This window comes from Triturus cristatus, chromosome 1_1 (assembly GCF_964204655.1).
Source record: "Triturus cristatus chromosome 1_1, aTriCri1.1, whole genome shotgun sequence".
Taxonomy (NCBI): Eukaryota; Metazoa; Chordata; class Amphibia; order Caudata; family Salamandridae; genus Triturus; species Triturus cristatus.
In genome coordinates this window covers 607,625,753-607,642,243 of record NC_140579.1, presented here as the reverse complement: position 1 = coordinate 607,642,243, position 16,491 = coordinate 607,625,753, and the positions used below count along the sequence as shown (strand labels likewise).

At 44.5% G+C, this 16,491-nt stretch overlaps 1 long non-coding RNA gene across 1 annotated transcript; it reads right to left on the bottom strand.

The window, feature by feature from the left end:
- Positions 1-14,747: 14,747 nt before the first annotated feature.
- LOC146870702 (uncharacterized) lies at positions 14,748-15,925 on the bottom strand. The gene is made up of 3 exons (XR_014959436.1): positions 15,817-15,925; positions 15,132-15,195; positions 14,748-14,984 (listed from the first exon to the last, which is right to left on the bottom strand). It is a non-coding gene; the product is annotated as an uncharacterized LOC146870702 (long non-coding RNA).
- Positions 15,926-16,491: the final 566 nt, after the last annotated feature.

Sequence of the window (16,491 nt, the reverse complement as noted above, 5' to 3'; positions counted from 1 at the left end):
CATTGTGGGTGATAGGGTGTGGTGAACTTGTAGTTCACTCCACACTCCTTCCACATAGCAGTTAAGTAACTTGACATAAAGTTTGCATCTCTGTCAGATGCTACCTCCTTAAGAAAGCCTTCTCTTGAGAATGCACCCAAGAGAGCTCTTGCCACCACAGGTGCTGTAGTGGTCCTTAGGGAAATTGCTTCTGGGTACCTGATGGCATGGTCCACCACCACCAGTACAAACCTGTGCCCAGATGCTGTCTGAGGATCCATGGGACCAACAATGTCAATCCCAACCCTCTCAAAGGGAACCCCCGCCACAGGTAGAGGTATCGGGGGGACGTTGTAGTTCCACTTGCCTTGCCACTGGCCTGGCAGGTCAAACAGGAGCGACAAAACTCCTTAGTGTCTTCAGACATGTGGGGCCAGTGAAAGTGAGGGACAATTCTCTCCCAAGTCTTGTTTTGGCCCAGGTGTCCTGCTAGGGGAATATCATGGGCTAGTGTCAATAGGAAGCCCCTAAACTTCAGAGGTATAACCAACCTCCTGGATGCACCAGGCTTGGGGCCTCTACTCTCTGAGTAAAGGAGTCCATCATCCCAATAAATCTTATGGGTGCCACTAGCATTCCCAGCAGCCTCATCAGCAGCTTGCTTTCTGAGGGGTTCAAGAGAGGTGCATGTTTTCTGTTCCTGGCTCAGATCAGACTTGGAAGGGCCCTCTGACCCCAAGAACTCGCCCTGGTCAGGTTCAAACTCCTCTGGGACAGTTCCTTCTTCAGGCTCAAGATCATCTCCCTGAGGAGACTGATCTGCATTCTGAGTCAGATGGGAAGGCACTGCCTTAACCCTACTGCTCCTCCTCTTGTGAGGCACCTGGTCCATTATTCCAGAATCAAGGGCCTTGTCAGTGTTAGACATTTTGGCCTGTGACCCAGTCACAGCAAAGACACGAGCAGGGATCCCTAACATTTCTGCATGTGTCCTGAGCTCCACTTCAACCCAAGCTGAAGATTCTAGATCGTTGCCAAGCAAGTACTGTACTGGTAGGTCTGCACTTACCACAACCTTCGTAAGGCCAGTTACCCCTCCCCAGGGGAAGTGAACAACTGCCAGAGAATGGTCTGTTCTGACATTGCTAGCATTGGTTACTTGGTACATTTCACCAAGTATAATCTGCCCAGGATCCACAAGATCTTTTGTCACCATTGTGACACTTGCTCCTGTGTCCTTGAATGCCAAAGCCTCTATTCCATGTATTACAGGCTGTTGTCTGTATTTGTCCAGATTACTGGGACTCACAAAGGAGGATATATCCATGCCTCCATCACAGACTAGAACAGCCTGAGTTGGAACTCTGACAAGGCCAGAGTCCATCGCAGAACCCAGGGTCAACCCTACTACACCCTTATTCTGGACATTACCACCACCAACTGTAGCTGTACTTGGGGGAACAGTTGCCTTAGGGGCAATGGTGGCTGGAGTAGATTCTTTGGACTTGGTGCAGTCACTGGTCCAGTGAGTTTTCTGCTTACAGATTTTGCACCATGGTTTCTTTTGGCCTTTTCCCTTGTTAGACTGTGAATGCCCACCTGAAGAAGATTTTTTGGGGCCTTGTGAAGACTTCTGGTCTTTACCTTTCTCCCCACCCTTGTCAGAGTTTTTAGGATCTTGCTTCTTGGGTTCACCACCTTGGTTCTGTACCTTCTGCCTCACCCTGGTTCTGATCCACTTGTCTGCCTTCTTTCCCAATTCTTGGGGAGAGGTCAGATCTAAGTCTACCAGGTACTGGTGCAACAGCTGATTCTGACAATTATAAAGGATCTGCTCCCTCATAATTAAATTGTACAATCCTTTAAAGTCATGCACTTTGCTGCCAAGTAACCAACCTTCCAGAGTCTTAGTAGCACAATCTACAAAGTCTACCCAGTCTTGAGTCTGTGCCTTTTGGGTATCCCTGAATGTTAACCTGTATTGCTCAGTGGTTAGGCCAAACCCATCAATTAAGGCACTCTTCAGACTGTTGTAATCATCTGCCTACTCCTCTCTAACAGTGAGGAGCTTATCTCTACCTTTGTCTGCAATGGAGAGCCATAAACTTGCTGACCACTGCTCCTGGGGGACCCTTTGTACTTTACATGCCCTTTCCAGTGCAATTATCCATTTGTGGATGTCATCCCCTCTCTGGTAGGGAGGGACAATCTGATTCAGGTTTCTATGGTCATGAGACCTCTCCCTATCTCTAGGGATGTTGATGCCACCATGGGACTCTAGTCCCATCTTTTTTCTAGCTCTGTAGAGCTCTAGGGGGCCTCCTTATCTAGGGCTCCCTGCTTTCTTCTGATTTCAAGCTGAGCTTCCTCATACTTGAGCAGTCTCTACCTTCTATCCTGAGCGGTGATTGAAGTCCCGATAGATGAGTTAGAATGGTTAGACTCTAGGCCCACCACCAACTCTCCCAGGAGGGACAAAGAGGGGTCCATTGTGGTCCTCTCCATCACTGTCTAGGGGAATTGGATTCTCCAGGTCCAGATCATTGTCATCAGCCTGGCCAGCCTCAGAGGTCAGGTCATGGGGAGTTACACCCCTAGGCCTTTCCTCAGGTGCTGTCCCACCCACTCTGCCTACCCCTTCAGATCCTATAGATCTGCTGAGATCATCCAGGTTGGACTTTTGCCTGTCTTCAGTTTCCTAGTTGTACATAATGCTCTCAATTCCATGAATGAGAGGTTATCATACTGGGAATTTAGAAGCCCATTGGCTTCTGGCAGGGACCTACTGGTTCCTGGCTGATTAGACATTACTAGCGTGGTGTGGTGTTTTGCACTATCTACTCTAGTGTGGCCTACTAATCTCTCTTGATTTGTAGAAAGGGTGTGCTAAGCCCTTAACACACAACTCTAAGTTCAGTAGAACTTACTGTATTCTAAAGCATGTATTATATGTACCTAGGTACCTTTAGTGGTTTTTAGTTAGTCACTCAATTGAGATTATCTGTTAAAACAATAGCAAGCTGGGATCCCACACGCTGCACACCAATGTGAGAAGTTGGCCTGATATATACTGTCCACTAGTTATAGTGGGCACCCCGTATCAGTCCAAACAACCCCTTATTGGTTATAGGTTAAAGACAACCTTTATTGAAAGCTATCCTAGTGGTAGCTATGGAGAGCAGCCTTCAGGCTAAGTCTTGAAGGAATGTAAAGCAGCTTGTTTTACCAGTCTATAATCTCTTGAGTTCCTAAATGAAAGATATCCACACCAGGTTTATATATAATATATATATATATATGTATTTATTACTAAACACACCCTCCTAGTCTCTTTATGAGACTAGAGGTCAAAACAGATAAGTTACACTTCAATAATCACAGTAAAATAGCACAAATACACGTCAGGCCCAAGGGGCGAGCCAAACCATATACTAAAATAGTGGTATAAGAACCACAACTTAACTAGACACAAGGAATAGAGCCTGTAGAATCACTGGGACCCCAAGGAACCACCCAAGGTAGTGACACAGGGGACCCACGGGGGCCGTGTGCAGTGTGTGAACACAGCCGCGAGCTCCCTTTAGCTTCTATGGGGAAAGTCGCGGTTAGATTTTTAAAGATTAGGGGCACTTAGAATTGAGTCAGGACCAAACCCTTTTGGACTTAGGAAGTTATAGGGCTAACACCCACGGGAAAACCAGAGTACTCATGTTACCTCACCCAGGGAAGCCGTGTGCATAGGTGTCTTTTGGTGTCGGGTCGCGTCGTCGATTTCAATGGGAGCTGGCGAAGAAGTGCTGCTGCCGTGAAGATGCGAAGTGTCCAAAGAGATCCAAGCCTGCTTCAAAGGTGAGAAGAACCTGAAAGCAGAGGGGACAGAGTCTGGGTCACTAGCCAGTGACCAAGAAGGCGAGAGGCAGATGCCCACCGATGTCGGGTGATTTCAGGTGAAGAAGGTGAAGCTTGACTCTTCAGCCACGAGGACCAGGAGGCATTGAGGACAACTAGGAGCTGGATTCAAGCTGTCCCACAAAGGATGTCGAGTGCTGCAGCATCGGTGCCCGGATTGGACACAACAAGCCTTGGCAACAGCTATCCACGCAGAAAGAGAAGAAATGCTTCAGTGCAAACCAGCAAGGTCTGAGGGACTCACCACTTGGTTGGCAGTCAGGGCACATCTGGAGCAACCACGGAAGCCCAAGGAAATACAAAGTTACCCCCTCAGGAACCCACCAATCAACGGATCAGGGATCGCTAAGGGACCTCAAGACAAAACACAAAATGGCAGCCCACGGGTCACTCGGAGTGAGCAGGCTGACAATCTTCAGTGGATTCAGTGCTCGAGGTGGGGGCTACAAATGAGCCCAAGCATGACTTCAAGAGACGTCAAGTATTTAATGCAATTGCAGAAATGCACAGTGACCAGGAGTTCCGGTTCCACGCTACTCACGAGGGTTGCGGGTCTCAGCTTTGCTGGGGACTCGGGTCGGCCTGTGAGATGTCTGGAAATCTTCTTCCTGGGCTGTAAAAACTTCGGAGTCCAGCGGGAGCTTTGATGATGCAGACCGGCAAATTGCTTCGTTGGTGCCTGCCAAGCAGGGAAGTCACTCCTTGACCCCAAGGGAGATTTCTTCAGTCCTCTAGTCTTGAGTAGAGCGTCGAAGGTCCAGGATTCAGCTTCAGAGTTTCGTCCAGGGATATTTAAAGTTCTGGTTACAGAGGTTCCTTACTTATACCTAAGGAAGGGGTTGGACTAGCTCTGGGGACCCACCTATGGGATGGTTTGGAAAGAGCGATGGCTACACCCATTTCCTTTGTCCAGTTTTGTACCAGAGCAGGGGCTGGAAGCCCCTGAACCGGTTTGAGCAGGACTATGCACAGGGACACCAAATGTGACCCCAGTGCAGGACTTCAAAGCACTCAGAGAGTGCTCCCACCCAGCCCCAATACACATAAGCCTGTCTGGGAGGTGGTTACACCTCCCTGTGACAGGAAACCTATTGTCCAGGCCTCCCCTGCCGGAGTTTCGGTCAGCAGCAGGAGGCCTGACCCGTGTCTGTGGCTGCAGCATCCATTTTGTGATGCCAGGGCTCTATTAAGTTTCTCCCGGGTAACCCAGTACTGCCATGTCTCTCCCTCTAGAAGGGTGGGATCATACTCCCACACCAGTAGGGGTATGATTCCAAGGTGTTTGAAACTAAACACAACATGTTTCTGTGCAGCCAGTCCAAAGTTAGCATTTACCGTTTGCTTATAATGCACTTAAGAGTATATGGTCAGGCTGCACTACAAACAGCATCAGAGAAGGGTCTCCGAACGCTGCAAAGGGGCTCTGCTCATGCAGGGGCACCCTCTCACATAAGAACCAAGCACTCTGCCTTCAGGATGGATAAGGACTGTGTAAGGAGTGACTTATAGGTTTATCTGTGTGTATATATATATATATATATATATATATATATAGTGATATAGGTAACCTATACCACAGTAAAGGGTGCATGCACCACCGTACCCAGGCTGCAGTAGCAGACCTGTGGTGTCATTTTGGGTGGCTTTACAGGGGTGGCATAATACATGCTTCACCCCTGGTAGGCCTCTGGGGTACCTATGCCCTGGGTACATACTATACCATATAATAGGGACTTATAAGGGCACTCCAGATCCAATCTGAAATGTACCTAAAGTACATGCAATCAATTTAGAGAGGAAGCAGCTAATAGCAGGGTCCCAGCTAGACTAAAGTCGAAAAACAGTGAAACACCAGCAAAAACTGGGGGTATACATGTGAAGCAGATCCTACTCTCCTAGAGGCGTGTCCATAATAAATATGATATGTGCAATATTATTGTGCAGAGTTTTTCCAAACACAAATATGTCCTTCCTGAGACACTTGAAACACATGAATTTGAAACTGAGAATTATTCTAAAAGATTACTGGGACTGTAGGCTGTGAAACATTTGGTTGTTGGTTTACTGGGGTGAAAGCACTGGTCAAGCAATAGCCGAAATCCCTTGCAGGGTGAACCACAAAAAGTTACCAAATTAACCTGTACTTAACCATGGGTAGCTTGGCACAAAAAGCAGTCAGGTTGAACTTAGAGGCAATGTGTAAATTATGAATGCAGCACACAAACAGTAATAAAGTGAAAACACAACATAAGGAAAATCCAAAACCAATTTAGAAAAGCAGAGTAGATTTAAATGCATTATTTTACACAAAAATAAAAAAATTCAATTAGCAGAACTGGAGTTATGCATTTTAAAAGTTTATAGTCACAACTTGCACCTAAAAGATCAAAATGCCAACCGTTGACGTCTAGTCGTGCGAGACAAGGTCAAAGTCGAATATATGGTCGACTCCAATGGAGCGTGGTTCGGTTCCAAGATCCATCATCGCTTTCCTTCAGACTTAGGCACATTTCTGAGAAAAATGTTCTGAGAAGGAAAAGTTCTGCGGGGTACGGCTGCAGTAGGTATCCAAGGAGGGAGCATCATCGTTAAATAGGCTTGGGTTAAAGTCGTCGTGAAGATTTCTACTTTTGGAAATAGTCTCTGAAATGGAAATCGGTAACCTTCAGTGGGACGAGGCAGAGGGCTGTAGCTGAAGACAATTCCAAAAGGCTAGGTACCCCTTTGGTAAAGGATCGCTGAAACGGATTTGATGCTGCGGAGGAAAATGTAGCGGGAGAAGTCACAAAGTCAATCAGACCGGCATTGCACTTCAGGTGGCTAGGCAAGCAGGTTGGTCCCAGTCCCCTTCTGGTTCTCAGAGCAGTTTTTAACCAAATATTGTCCAAGTTCCCACTTTTGGATTTTGGGCTATCTGATGGATTTAACCCAGATCTCTTGACTGGGGGAGAATGTTTGAATCATTCAGCATTCCGTCTATCATTTGTTGCAATTACACTTTTCGCCCTAAGTGGGAAGGGTATGCCCAGATGTGGGTCCGTTGCTCACTGCGCCACTGGATTGAAGCTAGCCTGGCTGATGAAGGGTGACATACCCTGAAACCGGTCCCAGGATACTTGTTTCTGGTCCAGGGTGTACCTGGCTTGGCAGTTCGGTCTGGACTATTCCCATGAGGCACAGGGTCAAGACTAATTTGCATATGGCTGGGTCCAAACTGGGGTGGCGTAGTGGTCAAAAGAACAATGGATTTAACCCAGATCTCTTGACTAGGTGAGAATGTTTGAATCATTCAGCGTTCTGTCCATAATTTGTTGCAATTACAATCTGGTCACCATCAGCAGCACTTCCAAGAGTCCAGGACTACTGGGGCACTACTTGGAGGGTCGGGACTCACTCAGGCAGGGTTCAGATGTGGGTCCAAGGTGAAGGGAACCTTTGTGTCCCTGAGGCTTAGATCAGGAAGCCAACAAACTAGCCCTTTGGAGTCACTCTGGAGGTCCTGGGTTCACATTGCAAGCCTAGTTCTTCTTCCCCAAACAAGAAGGCAGCAGCAATTCAGCAAAGCAGCAGCAGGTCAGCAATCCAGCACAGTGGTAGTCCTTTCAGCAGCATGGCAGTCCTTCTTCCTGGCAGAGCATCCACAGGTCCAGAAGTGTACGGAAGAGTTGGTATCTGAGGTCCCCTATTTATGCCCTGGTGCCCTACTGCTGGAAGGTGTGCCTTTGAAGTGCATGTAATTTCCTGACTCCCCTGGCTTAAAGCTGGCTGCAGTGACAATTGTGAGGTGATAGGTCCTTTTTTGTGAGGCAGAGCACTCCCTACTTAGTTGTAAGTGGGCTCTGCTCAGCCCTGCCCCTCATCCTTTCATCAGATGGCCCATTAAGGCACACCTTATCTCTCTATTGTGTGACTATCTGGGAAGAATTCACAAATTCTGCCAGTTACACCCAGTCATGTGACCCAAGACAGGCTATAGGCACAAATTGGCTAAGGGCATAAAAACGCCAACTTTCTTAAATTGGCATTTTCAAAATTGCAATAAAAAACAGACTGGTGTTTTTTTAATTTGAATGAGAAACCCTATTTAATGGTACAAACACGGCAGAGCTCCCTGCTTGCAATTGGAAATGACAGCTTATTAAATGTGATAAGGAATCCCCAATGTTATCAGTAGTGAAAAACAAATTTAGGAGTTTTTCACTACTAGGACATGTAGAACTTAAAAGTACATATCAAAACTGTTAATTACGCAGCACCCTGCCATATGGGCTACCCAGGGCCTTCCTTGGGGTGACTTCTATGTAATAAAAGGGGAGTTTAAGGCTTGGCAAGGGGGTTTTAATGCAAAGTCGACATGGCAGTTTAAAACTGTATGCTGGCTGTAGTCGCAAGAATGAGACAAGTTTTAAGGTGCTACTTAAGTGGGCGGCACAATAAGTGCTGCAGGTCCACTAGTAGCTTTTAATTTACAGGCCCTTGGTATATGGTATACCAATCTGCAAGGACTTATAAGTAAATTAAATATACTAATTGGGTATAACCTTACCTCTCTGCCAGGTATATCAGATCTTCTGGGGCACTGCTGGCCAGCATCCCCACAGTACATAGAGTGCATTTCAGGGGCTCCTTATTTGATTACCCAGTGTCAAAAGTGTGGAACTCCTTGCCCTTCCAGCTTCGGCAGGCCCTATTGGATCTCTTTTGTGAAGGAAACTGAAAACCTGGCTAATCAGCTCGGGCTAATTTTACAATACATTGGAAGTACTTTGAACCTTCAGAAGTTGGACTTCAGCCCTGGGGCACTTTGTCTGAAGTAGCCATGCACTTTATAAGTCGCAGTATTATTATTTTTATTATTATTATTAAACCATGTTTTAGGGGAGACAGCAAAAGCACTTTAGCACTGGTTAGCAGTGGTACAGTGCACAGAGTCCTATAACGAAGTAAGCAGAAAAGAGGAGGGTAAAGGCAACATGTTTGGCGGTGACCCTGCAGAGAGGGCCAGGTCCAACATAGACACACCTTTTTTGCAGGAAGTGTGTACTGAGGGGTGTGTTGTCTAATGAGTGAAACATTGTATATGTTTCACACAGACTATTTTACTCTGGGAGATAGAAAGGACATTGTTAGCAAAATGGTGTTCTTGTGCTACAAATGAGACAAAATTGTTAATGTTTGGTAACATTTTTATTATGATTTCCTGAAAATGAGCAATTGTCTTTCTTAAGAAACTAGGTGTTTTTCAAGGAACATTGGTATACCATTTGTTAACGTATGCTGAAATGTCAAAATTGTGAGACATACATGTAAAAGAACATGCTAAATTTCCTTTAATTGCACAAAATACTTCAGAATTTGACACTTGCCACATACTTTAGTTAGCAGTGCTGCATAATTTGGTCTTTCATTGCCACATAATTCCAGTCAAAGTACCAAAAACAGAAATGCAATGGGTGGATTGTTCGAATTAATCTCAGCCAGGGGCGGCTGGTCCATAGGGGCGTTGGGGCAGCGCCCCACAAAAGAATCGGGCAACAGGTGAACAGGAATGTAAGCAGACAAATTGAGCTTACAATTCGTCTGTTTACATTTCCGGCCCGCCTGTGCGCTTCACTGGTGAAAGTGCGCATGTCACGCACAGCGCACACAGGCAGAGACGAGCAGGAGTTCAGAAGATGGTCTGCACATGTGTGAGAGGAGCGTTGCTCCTCACTCACATTCACAAACCATTAAGGTATGCTGTGCATGCCCAGTGTAATGCAGGCGTTTGAAGATAGGCTCCTGCTCGGGCGGTGATGCGCTTTGCGCAAAGTCGCCCCATGCCCTATCAAATGCCAGGACAAGTAAACAATGTTCAGCCGCCCAGCCCCCCAGTCTCCTAATTGGCAAAAGAAAAGAGCGGGGAGAAGTTACTTCCACCACGTTGCAAGGAGACGTGATACGACGCGGGACCGGAGGAGATGCCTGGTAAGTTCTTTTATTCATTAAATTAACTTCCCCATCCCCGCGCGTACCCTCTCCCCCCCCCCCCCAGTCATGTCGGCCGCACCTGCCCAATTGGCAAAGCTCATGGTCTGGGTTGAATGTTTGCATGCAAATACAATATATGCACCTTTGTGTGAGCACTCTGAAGCCACGGCCAATGCTTGTTTGTTATCCCATTACGTCTGGCCATTCACGAGACCACACGTCATTCACACAGGTGCCCGCGCCACACCGCACAGTGCCCTTGTCTCTGCCCACTCATTAGACTTAGATACAAAGTTTATTGGGCTGTAACAGAGGGGTTAAAACGGGGGGCTGAAAAAGGGTTTTTTTACCGCACAGGAGCTCTGTCATGAAAGCGATCGTATTTGACTTTTTGGTGTGAGTCTAACATCGTGGGTCACTTCATTACCACAGCAAGTCAACTGCGAAAAACGATCCAGGTACAGTTTTAATTAACTGTCATCTGGCTGATTATTTAAAAAAGGAGCAGTGTCTATCAAAATGGAGCGTTCAGATAATTTTGATTTATATATGTGAGTATTCAGTTTTACAGATGTTTCCCTACATCTTTAATGTAAAATATACAGTTATATTGGCATATAGCATATACACTCGATTCCCGTGCGTGGCGTTTGAGGCCATTCCTCTTTTGGACCTGAAAGGCCCTTATTGAGCAAAAGAGATTCAAATGTTTTCTTTTCCGGGAAAATCACTTGAAGTCCACGTGCATTAAAGGTGAATAAATGTGACCTTGTGTAATAAAACTTGTGTTCATGTGAAGCGCTCCAATACTTTTGGGTCGTGTTCATGTTATGTTAAACTGCAAAAAAATAAATAACATTCTTCTACATGTGCTAGGCATTGCATATTCAGTCAGTGTGACCTTTTCGGTTTGTGGAAAGGAGGTTGCAATAATTGTCAACACCGGGAACTAGATAGGTTTCTGGGACAAAAAATAGCACTACGTCAGGGAAAGTATTGAAATGTAGGGTATTTTTATTTAAATATTAGAAGGTGGAGGTACACGAGTGTCAACGCTCCTAATTAATTAAAGAATAACCATGGGCAGGAAAGGGAGATTCATGAATGTTAACACGCAGTCAAAACCATGAGCACTCGGGAACCATCGTAAATGGGCCAAAATGTATTTTATGGGGATTGGCTAAGGGCCCCATAGATGTTGACAAAAAGGTAAATAACCAGTGAAGCAAAATAGGACTGAAAACGTACTCATGTGATGTATAAGCAAAATGTGGCTGCGAGGTGCGTGTCAAATGTATTTTGTGGTCCAAGAAGCTCTTTAATTTTGTAGCAGGTTTCATAATATACTGCTGAATTAGAAGATGAGCCCTTATCTCGTTTTCCACAAATTGTGTGATCCTGGACAAACCACTTAACCTTCGAGCGCCTCAGTCTCTTTTCTGCCCCAAACTGTAGTTGCCTAGAGCTGTCCAGCTGAAGTGTGCACTGCTGCATTATAGCGGCCAGAAGCTTCCAACCTGTGACTCCCATTGTGTGTTTTTTCGGAATTTGTGTCGCCAACCATTGTATCCTAATCTCTGTTATGACCTAGAGAAAATGTACTGGTTTTTTTCATGGCGAAGAGTGGGAAGTTTAGAGGTGAACATTGCGGAAGGTCCTTAGTACAGTCTGGTGACGCAACCGTACATTAACCGACAGGGATATTGTCAAGCTGCAGGCAGTTCGGATTTTTTTGCACACCATACCTCTGTTAAGCAAGTAGCTTGAGTAACAAACACGAATGAGAAGGGCATTGTGTGCCTTTGTTCATGCCTCCGCGTGTATGGCATGCGGTGACACTTTTCTTCACACACACACACACACAATATGTGCGGTTAGACCACAGTAGTGTTCCACCCTTGTTTTACTTTGTTAATATGAGACAGTGTGCGTTTTATTGTGCATTCTCAGGTAACACTGGCGGAGCCTGCCACCAAATCTCCCCTTCAGCTACTATTAGGTGTGTTGATACCAAAACCAATATTGATGTGTCAACAGCAGGTGGACAGTACACCTGTCGGCATACAGGCCGTGTATTTACATATTTATTTTGTGCACAGAAATCTATAGCCATGATTTAGTCCATTTTCTTTATTATGCTAAGCGATCTTTGTAAACTCTCACATGAAGATTGTGATTGTGTTTTCATATTAGAATCCGCATAATTCCTTTATCAAATGTACATTACGTTTGTATTACTCTTTGAATCTTCTATTTTGAAACTGTCTCAGTTTACATGCTGTTATCCAACTCCGCCTTTCATACTATTGATAAAATAAATACCAATAATTCAAAAGCATGTGTTGTTTAAGGCACTGAGAGAGTGCTGGGTCTTCAGTTTATGGAGTAAGAGTGCTGTGTATTGTGTCCACGAAGATGAGGTGCCGACTGAGTACTGATTAAAGGGTGAGAGGAGTATGCAGGAGGGGTGAGAGAGCGACAAGAGAAACATAAGGGAGAGAATAGAGCGTGCGGAGGGAGAGAGAGACAAGTAGTGGAAGAGGGGAGGAGAACAAGTGTGAACACTTGGAGGAGAGGAAATATATGGAAAGAGTGGCAGGGAGATACAGAGGGAAAATAAAAGACAAACCACAAAGAAAGGAGAAAGGGGCCGACTAGAGTGAGGAAGCAGAGAGAGTAAGCAAGAGCAAGATAGGTAAATAATGGGAGGTGGAGAAAGAGAGAGAAAGAACGAAAGAGGAAGGAGGAAGAGAGGGGAGAGACAGAAGTGATACAGAAAGAATAGAAGATGAAGATCGAGCAGGAGAGGAGCATGAAGAAAGAAAGAGACAGAAAGAAAGAGGAGAGTTAGAAGGATAGTGGAAGAGAGAAGAGGAGTCAGGAAAGACGAGAGAGAGAGACCAAGTGCTGCGATTTCTGTAATAAACACAAGATGATGGACAGAGAGCTGAAACTTTTCAACTTCTCACCCCAGTCATGACAGCTGGGTTTAATCCATTGTTCTTTTGCTCACCATGCCACCCTAGTTTGGACCCAGTCATATGCAAATCAGTCTTGAACCTGCTCCTCATGGGAACAATCCAGCACAAACTGCCAGTTTGCTATGTTTGCCCTAAGTGGGATGGGTATGCCCAGACGTGGGTCACGTGTTCACTACCCCCACCCGATACAAGCTAGCCTGGCTGATAAGGGATGATACCCCGAAACTGGTTCTAGGGTGCTTGTTTCAGGTCCAGGGAAGACCGGGACTGGCAGTTCGGGCTGGACTGTTCCCATGGGGAGCAGCGTCAAGACTGATTTGCATATGGCTGGGTCTAACCTGGAATGGCGTGGCATGCAGAAAAAATGGATTTAACCGAGATCTGTGACTGGGGGTGAATGTTTGATTTGTTCACCATGAAGACTGAAGGTGGGGAGCTGGTTTCTGGCGTGTCAAACATGTAATACTCCCCTGTATTTGTTTTCCAGTTCCCTGGGCGAGGCAGGTATGCCCGTTAAACATGTGGGTGCTGCTAAGCTCATGTCCTGGGCTTGGAAGCTTCTTTTCAAGGCTATTTTTCAGCACCTTGATCCTTGTTCATGTTTCCATATTGCCTCTTGTAGACTTGGTACAGCACTGTGGCTAATAACAAAAATGCTTCCTTTGATATTACTCAGCAATGCATTGTATCTCGAAGTCCCTTATGAAGCTCTGAGGTTATACGGAATAAGCAGCTACCTATGTTATATGACATCTCTTTATTAATGTAATAACTGCACTTTCACAATTGCTTTCTTAACCTTACTTTCTCAAATTTGCTTCAAAATGCACCATTTGTCCACTCTTTTTTCAAACATTTCTCAGGGGGAAACCCCCCGATCCACCCTTAGGTTGTCCGGGATCGCTCGCTATGCTCGTTCGCAGCGGTGCAGGATGACAATAATTTTACGCCCCCCCCCACTTTCAAATTTCACCAGCCGCCACTGATCTCAGCACTAATAATTTACTCCTGGTAGCATTCTAGTAAATTGTTTTTTTGCTCATTGCACCACTATCTCCAGATAACAAATATATGCCAATCAGCCTTTGTCCTGCTTTTGAAGGAGCACTGAAACAAAAGAAAGAGTGAGATGTAACTGTCAGGAAGTCATCAGGGAAACATAACATCTAGGGTGAAGTGCTCCTATCGGTTTCAAGTATTTGCTTTCATGATTTTGAGTGTCTGTAGAATGTTAGGGTATGCAGGCTTTAGCTTATTCAGTCTTGACAGGTGCGATTTAATGTGCATCAGTGAGCGTGTGGTGTATCTTGTTTGAACCCACGATGATGACAGGTGCACTATTAATGTTATTGACTTGGCAGGTGCATTGGATTTGTGCTGTTTTTTCTTTGTTTCTGAACTCGTTGGTTTGAGGTGCTGACAAAAATCTGCAGGTGGAAGAAACAACGCTGTCTGCTGTTGTGAAGGTGATTTCCAGGGTCTCTTAAGCCAGCTATCTGACAGAGAAAGTAAAGAAACTGGACACCTATGTCAACAAGAGTAAGACCATAAAGATTACAAAGAATTAAAGAGTGAAAGGACCCTTATTCAGGTTTGGATTCTCATCACTCACCAAAGTGATCGTTATCATCATTTGGGTTTCCAACCAACCTGCCATTTACCCTCTTAATCATAGAGGGATAATAGGCAGATTGTGTCCTCTGAAGAGTCATAGAGAGGAGACAGAAGGACAGAAAGAAGTTTGGCTTTCATCCAACTATTAGGAAAATCCCAAAATATGTATGGGAGTGAGTAAGTGCAGTGCAGAAAATGTGAACATGATTAAAATAGAAATTGCAAAAGAGAGAAACTATATTTATTAGGATATCAATTGCAATCCTAATTAAAAACAGTGCAAATATAGCAGTTTCAAAAATTGCTGCTATCAAAAACGGTCGACATGTTTCAGCCTATTGGACAGACTGTCAACGGCTTTCTTCAGGACCTATCTGCAATTATTGCTGCTACTGCAAGAAACCAAAATTCGTATTTGGAAATCAATAAAAAAAGTGAAAATAATAAGAAAAAATGTACATGTAGGTTGGAATCAATACAACCTCTGATGTCGTAGACTGATCCTTCGTATCAGCGAAATGTATAGGACATCTGTAAAACACAAATAGTAATACTCTTAGTGACAAAACAATAGAAAGATGACCAAAAGATACTGGTCTGTGGTGTACAGTTAATTCACAACTTCATGATAGCTTCGAATATGTAATGTACATTCAATATGTACATTTATTAGCTCACCCGTCTGATACGTGGACTGTACCTCACCTCGCCTGGCACCAGCTCAGGTCAATATGGCCCCGCTCTAATCAGCACAAAAAACAGGGGAACCAGTAAGGATAGGCTGCACACGTCACACCCTCCTTTACGTATTTTGATTACAAAATTATATCAAAACTTTCTCATCAGAGAGAAAATGTATCTTGAAATATGTCACATGAATTTATAAACCTATATCAGACATGGCAAAAGAAGGCTAGCGGTAAATCTGACTCTAGTTTTTAAGACAATTGGTTAAAACTACACCAAAATGTATATTCAGGTGCGTAAACTCATATGCGTAGTCTGCCAACAGATGCAAGTGGCCAGAAATAGCATATGTATTTATATTTTTTATTTACCAGCATAATAAACTGTGCAGAACATGAAGAAAAGGTATAAAACCAACCACCTATCCTGTCACAATATTGAAAAGCCAGAAAGCGAAGTCAAATAGCTGTTTCGCAAACATTATTATCTGAATGAGATCTATCAAAAAGTGCAGCTAACCATCTGCTGTTATGTGGAGGAATAACTATCTTTAAGATTAAAGTTAGTAACCCGAGTCAAAGACAACATATCAAATGTATTTGCATAAAAGAGGAAAAGGAAATAAAACGCTTGCTAATATAGCGAAAAAAGAGAGAATCCCCTGGCCGAACCTTACCTGTCCGTCATTGCCTCAAGCTCCGACCGAGCTGGGAATGGAGGTAGCGGACACAGAGGTCGGCAGATTTTATATACTGTGTAAACAACTCACAAGTGTTCGAAATCACCTCCAGCATGGCGCTTGCTAATCCCGTCACTTAGAACTACAAAGTGACGTCACCGATGCTGGGAAAAGTAGTTTATTTACCGTTACGAACGTTAAATATTCTCATAGTGCAAGGAATGTTTGTATTCATCCAAAAAACGCCTACCTGTTCAAAAATATGCAGCAGTACACGCATAACTAGATATATTGTCTATAACATAATGTTAATAGATCAAAAGTCGCGCGTGTTATCACTTGAGAAAATCGGTGACGTTTTGACAAAAAGATGGAATTGTTATTATCTGTCAATCAATCCTTGCCAGTCTACAATTAATGCCCATTCACAACGCATCTAAAGAAATAATAGATAATTGGCGAGTGAGGCAGAGATCGCACGCGATATTATTTAGAACTACAGAATGACATCATGTCCTTAGGGAATTGTAGTTCGAAATATTTACAACGCGCCGTGCTATTCCTTCAAAGTGTTATACTACAACTGAATCGTAATTAACGTGGTCAATCAATCCTTGCCAGTCTGTAATTAATGCCCAATTTAATCCGTGTAAGGTCTATAATATCCCTTGG